We start from the raw sequence: 17,779 nt of genomic DNA on the forward strand, positions 1-17,779 counted from the left end.
CACAAACAAAAGAATTTCTACAAGTTTTCTGTCAGCCAAGTAGCCAACGACAGGTCAGATTGTCCTGATAAATTCACTGTCATAGGCCACATGGTAATTTGATGTATAATATAAAGTAAACAATCATAAATATTTCATTTATGATGTACCACACATTGGTTCAAGAATAACAGAGTGGTCCATTGATTCAAGAGGTACAATAAAATTGACGGTCCCAAATTGTTTCTTAATTGTATTCCCTTCTAACCTTCTCACCAGCCATTCTCATGTACCTGCCTTTTGACTTGATTTTCTGGTGAGACTATTCAAGAGGATTGTTAGAGTGGTCCATGTACCAGCCCGAACTCCTTGGCCCATTGGGTCTAACAAGGCAGACTCAGGCCTAGTCCTCTATTGAAATACTGCTACATTTGGGCTTGACCAGGGCCCATTTCCAGTTTCCAATCTTTTGTGGGCTTAATTCTAAGCCACATATGTGGCCCATCCTAAGATATAAATTATTTATTTGAATTTTTGGGAAGGGAGGGGGAGGTGGGTCGAATCCATGACACCGGAGACAAGGGAAGAGATAGTGCCTACGAGTCCATAGATTCATTTTCAAAGGGGGAAAACACACACACACACACTATTTGTTAATAGGTATAAATTTATATTTGCTCAAAAAAAAGAAAAAAAAAAAAAAAAAAAAAAAAAAAAAAAAAAAAGAAGAAGAGGGGAGGGGATATTTGCAAAAATTGTATAGTCTTTGTCAAGATGAGGGATGCAAGAAGTTTCCTTATCTTATGGTTGTGCGCATGCACTATTGTATGATGTTTTTCTTAAATAGCGCAATACACGTTATTCTTTCAAACTTGCAATAGCTTCCTATTAATTTGAGCAACAAAAGTAAGTGCTGGACAAATACCTAACTTAAGCTAAAATAATAATAATAGCATTGCGTATCAGTGGCAATATGCCTCGGGGCCGAGCATTCCATTTTCTATATTAGCGGAAGCAGAAATTTCATGACTTTTCAGTGGACTCTCCACTTGTCATTTGTCCTATCTTTTTGCATTTTTTTAACTTTGTTAGTGTCTTATCTCACAAACAAAAGAGATCACAGGCTAACCTCATTTGGTGCTGCCATGGTTAAGGCTCCATTTGCTGAACACAAAGTCATTTCCTTCTAGATTATCGATGTTTTTGTGATCAAATATCTTAGCTCTTCCTGTTGTTTGGCATCAAGAGAAACAACTAGAAACCAGTTCTTAAAGAGAATCCCGAGAAAATAATGTGCATAAAAAAGGAAGGATTCAGTTTAGGGAAAAGAAATTTGTGAAGTAAAATCCATTAATCAAGTGCCCCTCATATTAATCTTATACTGTGGGGGAGAAAAGGAAGATGATAGAAAATAGAGGAAGAAAAAATTAGAGGAATGTGTGATTTTTCAATGTTTAATTCTAGTGAAAAGGGATAGGAAAGAAAAATAGGTGGTTAGAGTTTTCCACTTGAGCTTACCATTTTTTTTTTCCATCCAAATTGGGAAGAAAATAGGAGGGAATTAAGAAGAAAACCACAAAATTACCCACTCACTTTTCAATCCTTTTAAGTTTTCTAATAAGGGTATAATAGTATTTAAAATTTCATCATTCCATTTTTCCGTCCTTTATACTAAACACATAGAGAAAAACATATATCTATTCTATCATGGTATGACTCATTATTAAATACACTCTCAATTATAGTTGTACTTTGATTATGTAATATATTATAAACTCGGTTTAAAATACTATTATTACTATTTTTTTTGGTGTTCTAATAAATATCATTGTTTACTTAAAAAAAAAAAAAAATTAAACCCTTGTGGTATATTTTTTTTTTTTTGAGGTAATTTTTTTTGAGGTACAAACCCTTGTGGTATTTAAGATAATGCAATTGACCATTTTGCTAAATTTACTTGGACAAAAAATGACCAAGTGGATATATATGTTATGCTGAATATGCTAAATTTAATTTTCCCTCCTATTTCGACAATGCCATTGCCACATTTCACTTTCTTTCTTTCTTTTTTTTTTTTATTTTTTTTATTTTTTTTTTATTTTAAGAAATGATATGTGCACACAATTTTTACAATATTTTTACAACAAATTTTAAGTGGCAGGTTATATTTGTTGGATTAAAAAAGTAATCTCAGTGTTAAATTCAAATTTTAACTAATAATAACTAATTACCTGTGATTTGTTGTAAAAATATTGTAAAAATTGTGTGCACATATCATTTCTTAAAAAAAAAAAAAAAAAAAAAAGTGAAATGTGGCAATGGCATTGCCGAAATAGGAGGGAAAAAAAATAAAAAATTTTCCCTCCTATTTCGGTGATGGTGTTGCCGAAAATCAAAAATTTCTCTCTCCTACTTTTGTTGAATTTCGGCAATGGTATTGCCGAAATTCACTCTCTTTCCTCAGATTCCTAAATAAGTTCAAACAGTACCTATAACACAAATTAACTTCAAATTTAGCAATATTCAGCCAAAAGACTCTAACAAAAGGGTTAATTGAATTATTTTAAATACCACAAGAATTTGAAAAGTCAATTTTGCAATGAGAGGGTATTTTAATAATATCTCATATCGTAGAAGGTATCCTTGTAGTTGAATTGACACTTTCAATTACACAAAGTGTTTGAAAGTTTAGGAGAAGAAAATATTCGAGTTGTGGCTCATATTATAACTATCTCTAAAAAAAAAAAAAAAAAAACTTTTAATCTTATTTAACAACTTATTTGATTCAACATTTCAAAACCAAAAGAATGCATATACTATTTTTTTTATATATTTTAATCTCATATATTTTCCTCTTTCACTCTAATTAGTGATATTATATATATATATATATATATTTGATGATGTGATGGTATGTTATTAGTGTCTAGTTACACGAACAGAATTATGCTAGAGATGTTGGTTTACAAAGTATATGGAGAACACATTTAGCACTTACTCAAGAAGATAGGAGACAGAAAGCAAGTAATGAGATGTTTAGCACTCCTAATGATAATGCCATTAATCTTGTAGTTGAATTTTATTGTTACCCTATCATTCTTTCTTGCAGTTAATAATTGTTATACTGAACTTTATTCTTGTTAGATATACACTTTTGTTCCTTTAATCAAATACTGGCTGCTGAAAACAATTGCGCATGTTTAGGGTAATTTCTTGCCTACCTAGCGACTCCAGGATTATTTTTTAGAGGGTCAATAAGTAGCATAAATTATACAAAATTTAAAACAAAATAGAACTTGAATATATTGACATCACCAAAACACACACACACACACACACAAGCCCAAATACATGAAGTTTTACAACTGTTTCTACAAGGTTTCATATTTTAAAATTATTGTATGATATTTTCATTATAAATGCTGTGATCTACATCTCTTTCAATATACATAGCCAAGTAATTATTTATCCACTGATATCTTATTTGATTGATTTATTTCAAATTTTTTAAGATCTAAAAGAGCTTTTTCTAAGCTTTAAGTTTAAAAAATTTCTACTTTTGTTGTTGATTTTTTCTAGATTTTAGATTAAATTGGTTTGTTATTGGGTTTTTATGTGTGTGTGTTTAGAAAGACTAAGATATTATTAAAAGGATCATATTCAAGTTTGTTTCAGCTACTTAAAAATAAAAAATTAGAATCAATGTTCAAAATTATATTTTAGGGGGTTAAATTTTTTTATTTTTTTAAAATTATAAATAGTACATCTTTTTTTTGTCAGTTCAAGGGGTTCATTTGAACCCCTAAGCTTCAAGTGGAGCCGCCCATGCCATTATCACACTTATGCGTTCAAATAATAATTCTACAATTTGTTTTACGAGGTTTAAAGTTTTTAACCAGACTCTAAAGTAATAGTAAAACTTATTTTAACTTAAATTATTATTCTTTTGTTAAAGAATCGATAGGTTGTATTATGTATTCTACAAATTTAACTTATTCTTGTTCTCATTCTGCGGTTTGTCTTCAGAATTCAGATAAACATAACATATACGGTACTTTACCTATCAAACAATTAAAATGTCACATACCTAATTAGGAATTAACCAGATCTTTTATTCCTAAATGATAACACCACAGAGTTTCTCTGTTGTTTGAGAGTGTAGGGTCTAAAGCTCTGCCTTTCTTGCACTGTAGAATAGGTTGTCCCTTCCTGTGAAGGTGTTGAGAGGTTCCTTGGAGTACCAAGTGTACTACAAGGCTAGTTGGGTGTTTTTTCGAGGGGTTTGGGAAACTTTTTGTGAGAGTGTTATGGAGGATTTGGCACAATCTTGGACACGCCTGTCTCTAACAGAGAGGGAAGGGCCGGGATGCCGTCTCACGCCTGATGAGAGTGTCAAACAATTCTCCATAGCTGCAAGATTCACGACGAGGAGAGCTATCAATGTCGACTCAATAGCAAGGACTTTCACCCCTTTGTGGCGTGCAAAGAACGGTTTCAAAATCCAAAAGATTGGAGACCATGAGATGTTGTTTTCATTTGACACTAAAGAGGAGGTAGATAGAATCCTCAATAGTGAACCATGGAGTTTCGATAAGCATTTGGTGGTCATGCAACGTTATGATCATGAGTCACCTTTGGAGGATGTCAGTTTCGAAAGAACAAACTTCTGGGTGCAAGTCCATGGATTACCAATAAAATTCATGACCATTGCAGCAGCGGAAAAAATTTGCGGAGTTGTGGGAGAGGTGATTAGCCAAACGGAGCCGAAGCTCTACGATGGGGGTAATTTTATACGGGTAAAAGTGGTCGTGAATATAAATTTACCACTATGTCGCGGTCGTCTTGTGTCCTTGAATGATGAGAAGCAAGTGTGGATTTCCTTTAAGTATGAAAGATTACCCAATCTATGCTATTGGTGTGGTTGCCTCACACATGATGACCGGGATTGTGAGCTTTGGATTGAAAGTGAAGGGTCTCTTAAGAGTGAACAAAGGGAATTCGGTCCTAGTCTACGAGCACAGCCATTTGTGGCTTCAACAAGACATACTGTCTCGGTACCAGGTTATTATTCGAATATGAAGAAGACCATTCATGGCAAAGCTGGCGGCCAGAAGGAGAAAGACAGGCCAGCGCAGCCCCACCACCCAGAACCGACCACCAGAGCTGAAGTTTCTCCACAGGATGACCGTTACAAAGATAAAATTAATTCCCACTTACCATGCAACGGCTATGGTGTTTCAAGCCCAATAAATGCCAGGATTCCACCTATCAAGCACGCATATAATTCTGAGTTTAAGGACTTACCTGAAGCGTCCAACAAGGCAGAGAAGTCAACAACGGCTGCAACGGTTTCAAACCCCATTAATGCCAAGAATCCACCTATCACGCCTGATTGTAATTCGGTGATTAATGACTTACCTGAAGCGTCCAAAAGAGTAGAGAAGTCAACAAAGGCTGCAACGGTGCAATCAATGAGAGAATACGTAGGTGACATGCCAGGAAAGGAAAAATATCCGAATATGGGAGCAATTAATCCAGATATGGTGCAATCAATGGGAAATGATGAGGGTAAGGTGCCAGGAAAAGAAAGACAACCGTTTGTGGGAATTAATTGTGGGAATTTTTTTGAAGAGACAAACGGCCAAAACAGATGTGAGCCTGCTAGGGTTACGCCCACTAGAATTTCGGACCAACCAAAACGTATCCTCCCTGTTTGGACACGCAGAGATAGGCCAGCCACCAATGGTCCGAGTAAACCAACAGAAAAAATTACAGGAAAAAAGAGACAATATGTGAGTACCGATGACCATGTAGAATTGTTTTCCAAACGCCTTCAGATTTCTCAGAATGGTGAGGAGGCATCTAGTATATTGGCGGAGGCTGATGTTCAGCCCCGCCAGGAGCAATGAGTTGCCTAGCCTGGAACTGTCGTGGGCTTGGGAACCTACGTACAGGGAGAGAGCTTGTGGAGTTAACACGGGCAAAAGATCCCTCTGTAGTGTTTGTGGCTGAGACACTTACAGATGATGCAAGGCTGGAGATTGTACAAAGAAGCATGGATTATGATCACAGATGGGTGGTTCCACAGGAGGGTAGAGGTGGTGGCTTGGCTTTGTTTTGGAAGTCTTCAATAAATCTGTCAGTAGTGGGGTCGTGCAAATATTATATTGATGCTATCGTAGATAGGGGTTCCGAAAATGAATGGAGGCTAACCGGATTCTATGGTGAGCCTGAAACAGCAAGAAGATCAGAGGCATGGGAGAAGCTCAGGTATCTCAATTCTCAATCTCAAGTCCCTTGGTTATGCTTTGGGGATTTTAATGAGATAATTAAACAAGATGAAAAGGAGGGAGGAGCTCTAAGACCCCATAATCAAATGCAATTGTTTAGAGAAGTGTTAGACGAATGTGGGTTTATGGATTTGGGGTATGTAGGACAAAAATTCACATGGGCTAGACATTATGATAATGGTAATTCAATATGGGAGAGACTAGACCGGGGTTTGGCCAATAATAATTGGTTTTTAAAATTTCCTGGTACAAGGGTTCACAATTTAAGGTGTGATTCTTCGGATCACAACCCAATCCTCATTGTGTTCTCGAGACTGGATCCTCCTAAAAGGAAGAAAGTGTTTCGGTTTGAAGAAATGTGGTTGTCAAATCCGGGGTGTTCTGAAATTGTTGAAGCTGTGTGGAATAGGTGTGATAATGAGTCTTTGGAAGGGATTGTGGGTAGAGTTGAAAAGTGTGGTAGGGACTTGAGTTGGTGGGAGAAGAATGTGTTTGGGAATGTAAGAAGGGAGTTGGAAAAATTGAAAAAACTTCTACCCAAGGCTGAGGAGGAGGCCATTCTTAGGGGTGACAATACTAGAGTTAGAGAACTAAAAAAGGAAATTGAAGTATGGCGGGATAAGGAGGCGACAATGTGGGCACAAAGATCACGAATTTTATGGGCAAGACAAGGGGATAAAAATTCAAGGTACTTCCATAGTTGTGCTACAAAAAGGTACCGAAAAAATTTGATTGAAGGTATGAGAGATGAAGAAGGTGCATGGAAGACCAACCCGGAAGACTTTACAGAAATTCTTGTAAGCTACTACCACTCACTTTTCAACTCCACGGGTCAGTTGGATTCTTCACAGGTATGGGAGTGTGTACCTAGGGTGATTACTGATGAGATGAATGCCCTATTATGTAAGAAATTTGAAGTACATGAAGTAGAAGTGGCTTTGAATCAAATGGCTCCCCTCAAAGCCCCTGGTCCAGACGGAATGCCACCTCTTTTCTACCAACACTTTTGGGGAACAGTTAATCATGATGTTACTGCCTCCATCCTCATGTGGCTAAACTCAGGTACCTTACCCCAATCTATTAACCATACTTTTATCACATTGATACCCAAAACACACTCCCCTGAATATGCCCACCAATTTCACCCTATTAGTTTGTGTAACGTGTTGTATAAAATTTTTTCTAAAGTTTTAGCCAACCGTTTAAAAAAAGTCTTACCTTCAATTATCACAGAACACCAATCTGCCTTTACCAAAGATAGACTTATTTCTGATAATATTATGGTGGCTTTTGAGACTTTACATTGTTTACAACGTTATAATTCGGGATTGCATGGGTATATGGCAGTTAAACTTGACATGAGTAAGGCCTATGATAGGGTGGAATGGCCTTTTTTGGAGGGTATAATGAGGAGGATGGGTTTCAATGAAGGATGGATAAATCTGATTATGTTGTGTGTTAAAACTGTTACATACTCGGTGTTGGTGAATGGAGAACCTTGTGGAATGATTCACCCTACAAGGGGCATTAGGCAAGGCGACCCTATTTCCCCTTTCCTCTTTTTGCTATGCACTGAAAGGTTGAACGGGTTGCTCAAAAAAGCAGAAGGGAATGGGGATATTCATGGTTTTTCCCTCTGTAGAAGAGGCCCAAAACTAACACATCTGCTTTTTGCAGATGATAGTCTTCTTTTTTGCAGAGCAACAATGGAGGAGTGTGGCAAAGTATTGGAGATTTTAAATGCCTATGAAGTTGCTTCTGGCCAAAAAATAAATAGAAGCAAGACAGCATTGTTTTTCAGCAAATCAACCAATGAAGTTTTAAAGGAGCAAATTAAAGAGGTGTGGGGTGTACCAGAAATTATGCAATATGAGAAGTACTTGGGTCTACCATCCTTTGTGGGGAAAAGGAAAAAAGCAAGTTTCAATTACATTAAGGAGCGTGTGTGGAGAAAACTTCAAGGATGGGAAGGGAAGTTACTTTCACAGGCCGGTAGGGAGGTATTGATAAAATCCGTTATCCAAGCCATCCCCACATACACCATGGGATGTTTCAAAATTCCAATCGGTCTATGCAATGAAATTGAGACCATGATTAAAAAATTTTGGTGGGGACAACGAGGAGATCGAAGGAAGATACATTGGGTCAAGTGGGATGAGTTGACTAAAGCCAAAGGAGTGGGTGGCATGGGCTTTAGAGACTTAGTAAAATTCAATGACTCTCTATTAGCAAAGCAAGCTTGGAGGCTCTTGCATAATCATAACTCCCTTTTCTACAAAGTGTTCAAGGCGCGGTTTTTTCCGAATTCAACCATTATGGAGGCCAAGGAGTCAAGGATGGGGTCTTATGCTTGGAGGAGTATACTTGTAGGGAGGGATGTCATTCGAAGGGGAGCTAGATGGAGAGTCGGTGATGGAAAAAAAATCCGAATTTGGCAAGATCATTGGCTGCCAAGAAAACATCCACCACAAGCAACTTCTTCTCCTTTGACAGATTTTGAAAACTCTAGAGTGGATATTCTTATAGACCCAAGTAGGAGGAGGTGGGATGATGAGATGCTACACGGTCTGTTCTGTACAGAGGAGGCAGAGCTAATCAAGACCATTCCCTTAAGTAGTGGAGCTTCCGAAGATATCCTATATTGGCCTCACTCAAGCAATGGTCACTATAGTTGCAAGACCGGTTACAAATTCTTAAAAATGGAAGAGGAGCTGCCTGCTGAACCACAAGTATCCATAAACGAAGAGAAGAAGCTGTGGAATGGAATATGGTCACTCCGAGTTCCCCCCAAGGTGAAAACTCTGCTGTGGCGTGCATGCCGTGAAGCTATGCCGACAAAGAAGGCACTATTCCGTCGAACTATTACAACGGACTCCGTCTGTGTCAGATGTCACGGCCATGATGAAGATGCATTGCATGCTATGTGGTCCTGCCCAGAACTAGATATGGTGTGGTCGGACTTGGAGCTTTGGACGTTCAGGTGTGATGTTCAGTTCGTGACCTTCAAGGAGCTGCTGTCGTGGTTAATTGCAAACAACCATCAAACAGAGGTCTTTGCTGTAACGGCTTGGACAATCTGGAACCAGCGGAACCGGGTTCGTCTCAACCAACCGGCGGACTCACTTCACCAAATTCCTCAGATTTCAAAGTCTTGGCTAGCTGAATATCATGCTCGGTAACTTCCTGTGACTACTCCAGTGCAGCAGAACCGCAATACCAGAAATTTTTGGAGGCCACCACCATCGGAGCTTTTCAAAATAAATTTCGATGGCGCCGTCTTCAAACATGAAAAGAAGTCTGGCATTGGTGTAGTTATAAGAGATCATCAGGGCTCTATAATTGCCTCATGCTCAAAACCAGTACACCAGGAGCTAGGCAGTGAGGATGTTGAGGCAACGGCAGCGGCATGGGCTCTGGTTTTTGCTTTGGATGTGGGGGTAAAAAGGGTAGTACTTGAGGGTGACTCTTTGTTTGTTATCAAAGGGTTAATGGGGGAAGGAAGGTTGCTAACACCAATGGGATTGCTCATTGAAGAGGCCAAACATTTATCTAGACATTTTGAAGAATTACATTACTCTCATGTTAAGAGGGATTGTAATGTTTTAGCTCATAATCTGGCGAGACATGCCGCTGGCATTCCAGATTTGTTAGTTTGGATGGAGGATATTCCTTCACATTTTCATGATGTATTTCAAGCCGATTTATTAGGCTTATTTGAATAAGAGTATGTTACGTGTCTTCCTCAAAAAAAAAAAAAAACTTATTCTTTGCTTTTTGCATAAGAGATCTGACATTAAACTCGACCTTGACACTAATTTGAATGAAGGGAGAATAATTAATACATCTTCTTATATATCCTATAAATTTCATGAACATCAATGACAACAAACAAAAAAGATTCTAACTTTTATTAATTATTATTAATATTGTTCATGATCGTAGAGTACAAGTAACATATATAGGTGATTTACAAGTAGAGACCTTGCAATCATATGTGCTCTAACAATAAACATGCATTCTTACTCATTTCTTAGTAGTGTGGAACTTAGCCCATTCGTTCTTCTATTAAGATAATTGATTTCATCCATGTTTAACTCTTTATAATTATTTCTCATAAAAAAAAAAAAAAACTCTTTATAATTATTATTATTTTGAATAATTGTTTAACTTTTTACTGCTTATTATTATCTCATATTTTGACACTAGCATTATAACCACAGATTTCTCCAAATACGGGAAATTAGTAGAACTACTCAATGACAAGATTAATTAAGATTAGGGTTTAGCAGAGATATTCAGAATTCAAATTTTCTCTCTCAAGTTTCAACTATCGAATAATAATAATAATAATAATAATAATAATAATAATAATAATAATAATAATAATAATAATTATTATTATTATTATTATTATTATTATTATTATTATTGCTCCACTTTAACCAGCATCTTCTACGTGTATTTCATCAATTTGAAAAATATTAACGCATATTACATGCTACTTGGTCACATCAACTGATGGAATTTCAGTCATATATGATATTATCTCAATTGCCTGGTTGAATCTTAAATCGTACAAAGTGCCCCTTTTCTCGCAGTCCAATTTGGCCCACCCATCTTTGCAAGTTGTTAGGAAAAAAATCAATTACATTAGGGACAAGGAAATGAAATGGTGCAATAAGTCATTATTCTCGTCTATATGTTGGTTGAATTTTATTTCCATTCCTCTTTATACGTTAATTCTTTAATCAAACTTTATACTTTATATCATTGTCTAACAATCTCTTCATACAATCTAATTATATTCATGATGATTTTGTTTTAGACTCGAATTGATTAGGAAGTGTGTAAATCTAATGTGATAATAATTTTTATTTTAAAATGTATATAGTTGATTTATTAATAGCATATCATGCATATATCAATTTTGATTGATGTGTATGATCAAACTAATGAACTTTAAAAACTATCATTGAGAAGTTCATATGGGAGGATTTTAATATCATGTTTTGTGTAATGATCACTTGTTACATGAAGCAGGATTTACAATATTAGTTTTTTCTTGGATCTAAATACAGGATGTTATGCACCTAAAGCTAGTAATCATTTAAAAAAAAAAAAAAATCCACACCCAATTTTGTTAATTTCACTGTTAAAAAATTTGCAAAAAATTACACTGCTCAATATTAATTGTTACAAAGGAGTGTAGCTCTCTCTCTCTCAGCGGCGGTGATATGGGTACGCGACTTTGCAACGACAGTATGGTCAAATAAGATAAGAATGTCTTTTTCTAGATCAACGTTTTTGATTGCAGCTCCAACAAGGTCTCCTTTGTTCATGCCTTCCTCTCACTCTCTCCTATTTTTGTCCAATTATTCAGTTTTCTGGGTTCTTCAACTTTCAAGATTTGTGTAGATGGATACGAGGGATTTGTCTGTTATAATCTACACTTTATGGCCTTGGTATAATGGTTTTGGATTGATGTGCGTAACAAGTTTTAACATCCTTTCTTATTCTTTTCAAGAAAAAAAAAATGGAGGAGGCTGTTTGTTGATACTAATTTTACTTGATTTAAATGTTGAAAATTAATAAATATTTAAATGTTGATGCTAATTTTACTTTTTTTTTTTTTTTTTTTTGAGGGGGATGCTAATTTTACTTGATTTAAAGAGAAGGTAAAACTAATAAATATTTATAAAGAAAGGATATTTTTATGGGGTTACGAAGGGATAGCGATCGGGAGTAAGTAGTTAATTAAAGTATAAAAAGCAGCCTTTTAAAGAGATAACTTCCCTAAAGATGCAAAATCAGATGTGAGTACTCTTAAGAATATATGAATGTCTAAGGCTTAAGTACGTACTGTACCATTTGTAATCCTAACTATATTACTTGTATAGTGACCCTAGGATTAATCTGAGGTAGTCTAGGGTTATTATAGCATAAGATTAGTATCCTATAAATACTAAGCATTATATATATATAGTTGTTTACACATACAATATAATGTCATAAGTCTTATAACGTGTTAACATGCTTTGGTCTTTCTATAGAGAGAATCTAGATTCGAATCCCACATCTAATTGTTGTAAGACACATCAAACAATAATATTTTTGTTATCACTTTTTTTAAATTTTATTATTGTTATTAAAGGTTAGACATGGCTTTTGTTACTAAAAAGTTACCAAACATAGTGGGGTGTTTTTTTTTTTTTTTTTAATTAATTATTTTTTTGATAATTCGATAGTTGAGAGTGGAGGATATATATAAATCCTAGATATCTCTATTGAAAACACTAGGAGATAACAACCGATTGAATTACAAAATTCTTGACCCAAATATAATGGTTTTGAACAAATTATTTGTGACTAATGCGTAAAATATGAGGCTAGAGGTAGCTTGCAATTATAATGAAACCAAAATAACCTCTACAACCCACGACCTTCAAATTTGAGACGTAAGTTTTAAAGTTTTTAGGTTAACTCCAAAATAAAATTATGAAAATTTCAATTGTTAAATATTACAATAATGATTTGAATATTATCACATCATCAACATTTAAACAAACTTTTTTTTTTTGAGAAACAAACACACACACACACACACAAAGGAGAGAGAAAGGGGTTTTAACACAAAAACACATCACAACTCCACTCAAAAGTCATGATAACTTTTAAGGGAGGGTGTGGCATGTTATACTACACACAACACACTCTTAAACAATATAGGACAATAACCTATTCTTTTTTTAAACAAACTTTGATTAACGTTATTTTAACATTTATTTAATAATTGAAAATATTATGGAAAAAATTTAATGCTCATTCATTTAGCAGTGAACATGTAAGATTTTAAAAATTCAATGATCCTAATATATGAACTCCTTTATTCATTCTAACAATGAATAGAAAAAATCCCAAAATTTAACGATCCTAATCCATGAACTCCTTCATGACTGGTTGGGGATAAGTTTTACTTTCCTTACACCACCTCGATTATGTATATATATAAATTTAAATTATTTATATACTTTATTTTAACACATACCTTGGCATCATCCCCGAAATACTCATAATTTGACATTGTCCAACTCCATAGTTATCTCTAAATCCTATCTATTTTAAAAACGTTTTTTTTAATAATAATAAAAGTGCGATGACATGCCAATCTTTTTTCTTTGTTTAATTTTATTTTGGAGAACAATGGAGTAACATGCCTAAACATGCTTTGAAGAGCGTAGTGCTTTGGGACGCAACTGGATTTTTTGGTGCACAAATGGGAGATCGAGGTGGGGATTGGACTCCGAGACTGTAGGTACCGACTACCGAGTGGAATGACGGTGCAGCAACTATAATGACATAGCAGGATATTGATCCAATTAGATAGCACAAAAAGATAGATATAGGTAAAGGTAATCAAACAATATAAATTTTATCATTCAATTCAAGTCAGCAAAGTACGGATGTTTTCCGTGCCACGGACTTGACTTCAAAAACAATTTTACTGGTACAACTTACAACTTATTAGAAGAAGAGTGTAGTCGATGGAAGAAGAAAATGAATGGAACGAAACAACGTAATGAACTTCCCTTTTTCTTCCTTTCTGGATAAAAAGGTTCATTTCTTTTTCAACTTTTGTCCATTTTTTCAATTTTGAGGATCATGATCCATTATTTTTAGGGTCTAAATGGAATCGAGCCGAATTGAATATTAAAAATTAAAAAATTGTTTTTTTTTTTTTTTAAATTTTATTTCGAATACAAGTTGAGTTTGAATTCTCCTTGAATAAGTTCAAACTTTTTTTATGAGAAAAATGATTAACATATTCTTTCCCTGTATAAAGTAATCATCATGATTTTTTTTTTTTTTTTTTACAAAATAATAAATTCATAATAATAATTAATAATTAAACAATAGTTGAAATTATATTGTTCGAGTTAATTAGGAAAAATAATTTTCGTTCTTGAACTTATAATATTTAGATATTGTTCAAAGTTATGTATGAATTTTACTACGAAATGTACTATTTATATTAATAATAAATTACAAATGATAGTTTAGCATCTTATAATTTATATATATATATATATATACTTATTCACAAACTTTCACAATCTAACTAAACTCTATACAAGTATATTTTTATACATGTATACATATAAATATATAATATTAGAAATAGTTACACCGAGTCTTATACTCACGAATTTGTTTATGAATACATTTTTATGTTTGAACTTGATGCGTATATTATTAAAACCTAAACCTAGACTTGAACCCGATTTGTTTGTTAAAGATAAACAGTTTTTTCCTTGAGCTGAATTTGAATTGTTCATAAACTACTCCATTAATTTATAGTCTTATTTTTTTTTTTCTCTTGTTTTATGTCTAATAAAATAAAAGCACAATAACCAAAATAATAGAATTTTATGTTTTTTTTTTTCATTTTTACTTTTTATATCTCAATAATTCTTTGTATTTTAAATTTGTTTTTCTATATCATTCATTTATTTTACAAAATCCTAAATACACTGTGAATCAAGTTCATTAACCTTAATTTAAAAATGCTAAAGAGTTTTGTAGTTCAATTAGTTGATACTTTTTGGTATTTTCAATGAAAACATTTAGAATTCAAATTCTCTGCCTTTATTATAAGTATTGAATTATTTAAAAAAAAAAAAAAAACTTAAGTCAAAAACCAAAAAAGAATAAGGAAAGATTTTAATATGGGTTTTGCTAACGTATGCCTTAGTAAACCATTTTAGGAAAAATTTTATCAGAAATTGAAAAAGCTGTCAAAAAGTGACAATTTTTTCAATTTCTAATAAAAATTTTCTTAAAATAGATTGTTAATGTATGCTCTTAATCAGACCCTTTTAATATTGGGCTTTATTAGTTTTTTTTTACCTAAAATTGTAGGTACACTACGAAAATGTGCATGCTTAATTATGCCTTACGTCAGGAGCATTGAAAGAGCATGTGTGATTGATATACTCAAAGTGCGCAACTCTGTTCTTGAAAATATAAGTAAAAGACAAAAATAAACAAGGAAAGTAGCATATATATATATATATATATATATATATATATATATATATATATATATATATACCCCTTGGCAGCCAGATAATGAGCATTGAGAATCTATGGTTAAAGTTCAAGAAAGGTGTCGAAGAACCCAAGAGAAGGAAGAACGAATATCTCCTCTACGGGGTCAATAATTAAAATTAAAAAAGAAAAAGAATCAATAATTAAAAAGTTAACTATTATTTATACGCATTATTGACGCGATGGTCACTCTATAAGTACACAGTTTTTGTAGAGTATAGAGAGTAAGGGTCATAATTCAAGTTTCTAAGAGAGAATTTTACACACATATATTTAGATTAGATTAGATTAAAATTTCTATCTTATATTAAAAAAAAAATTACTATTGAACGACAATTTAAAATTATGCCTTAGTTTGACCAATGTGTTTGGATGAATTTGTTTTTATTAATTTATTTATATAAATGTACATTTGTAACTTGAAATGTTTGATACCTTAAAAAGTTACGCATTCTCTTTTAAAATGAAAATAAGGTATGAATTAATAATAGATGGCTTTGAGTTATAGAACTTGACCTATAAATTAACTGAACCAAAGAAATGACCTATTCCTTGTTTCTTTCGAAGTTGTTGGCAACTTGGCATCTATATTATACAACAACAAAAATTAAGTCTTTAGTTCCAAAATTTTAAGTTTAGATGTAAATTCTTAACAAACTAGTCAAGATCTACTACATGCATTCTTTTTTGCCATTCAATTCTATCATAAGTCATATTTTTTGTTACATTCTTGATTGAGATATAAATTTTTACTATCTTTATTAATGTTATTTTTTTTCTTTCTTTACTACTATTATTATTATTATTATTTTTTTTTTTTCGTTTTCTCAATTAGCTTGAATCAACTTGTGGTGGGCCTTTTTGTGTTGTTGGGCTTTGATCTCTCTTGCCATACTACGGCCCGTGGATTTGAGGTAAGAGAGTTGGGGCTGGCCTAAATGAAATACACTTTAGGCCAGTTTGCGCACAAGTCAAATTGTCCCAATATAGATGCGTTTTGGCAGAAGCATTGAGTGTGCGACATCCTCACAGCAAGAGCAACTATTACAGATGTTATAACAGGAATACAGTATGACAGAACAATTATAATACTAAACAAATAACATTAACACCGAAACAAAGGAAAGTAGCTAAATAAGGTTATGGTAGAATAATACAACAAATAGAAATAATGCTACAGCGGACAGTTCATTAACTGAATGGTAAACCAATCACCTAACAAGCATAAAAGAAAAACATGTTTGCCTGAAGAGTAGGTTTAATTTCTCAGCAAATGCAAGTCAAAAAAGGGAACTAATCCCCAATGTGAGTAACCTCGAGGAAGGCTTATGCCATAGAAGTTATGCACTTCAGACAAAGGGCCTAAATGGTTTAAGCTTCAATCTTCAATCTCTCAGAGAGTGGGTCTGTCAAGAGGGAGAGAAAAAGGTAGTCTATTGATGCATGCCTCTATTCCTACCACTTATGCCTCTCTGATTTTTGTATATTCTTTTCTTTTCTCTCTTTCCTTTCTTGTTCTACCTCTTTTTCTTTACGTTCCCTCCATCCTCCTTTATTGTTCACAGCTACCATTTTTTATACTATCTACCATGGTGGGATTTACCATTTTTACTCCTCAATTGCTTTTGGCTTCTTATGAGTGTCCTTCTAAGATTGTCCACTAGCCTGCCGGCTGCTCAGTCACTACCATTGCTCTGAATATGTTGGTTGCACCACTCCCCATTCCTAGACAAAATTGCTTGTCTTGTTTCTTCTCTCTATTTTCTCACCACCCTCATTTGGATAAGGATTAAGTCTCTTCATCACCCACCTCTATGGCATGCATCAAATGGTCTCAGCCCACACTTACTTCTTTGGATAAGATGTCATCCCAGTAAGACATTTCTCCCCAAAGAAGTTTGAGCGAGAACCCCAAAATAGACTCCCTCTTTCTTCCCATCGCCAGACTGCACCCTCTGAATGCCTTGACCCGTGGCCCACCTCCAATGTATTGGCTGGATACATGTAGGTGGTGCCCTGGCCCTTTGTGCATGCTCCATTACGTCTGAATTTGTTTCTTTCTGACCTTCACACCATTTTTGCTGCCTCCGTGTTTGTTTGATTTTGATGTACATTTTGGTTGGTGTTTATCTTTTGTGGTGTGAAGGATGTGTGAACTTTTGAGTTCATTTTTTCTGCCTTTTATCCCTTCTTGGATTGGGCGTTGCTTGGGCAAAGGTCTTCATCTTCCTGTTGAACCCATGTTTTTCTTTCTTGTGTCCATGGGCCTCTTGGCTATTGATCCTACCATACCACTTTATCGTGCCTACTATAGCTTTACCTTCTCTTTTTCTTCGTGTTACCCTATGAACTTGTGGGTTGATGTTCCTACCGTGCTAGCCCACTTCTTCATCAGTCTTTTGCTC

The sequence above is a fragment of the Quercus lobata genome, chromosome 12, assembly GCF_001633185.2.
Source record: "Quercus lobata isolate SW786 chromosome 12, ValleyOak3.0 Primary Assembly, whole genome shotgun sequence".
NCBI lineage: Eukaryota > Viridiplantae > Streptophyta > Magnoliopsida > Fagales > Fagaceae > Quercus > Quercus lobata.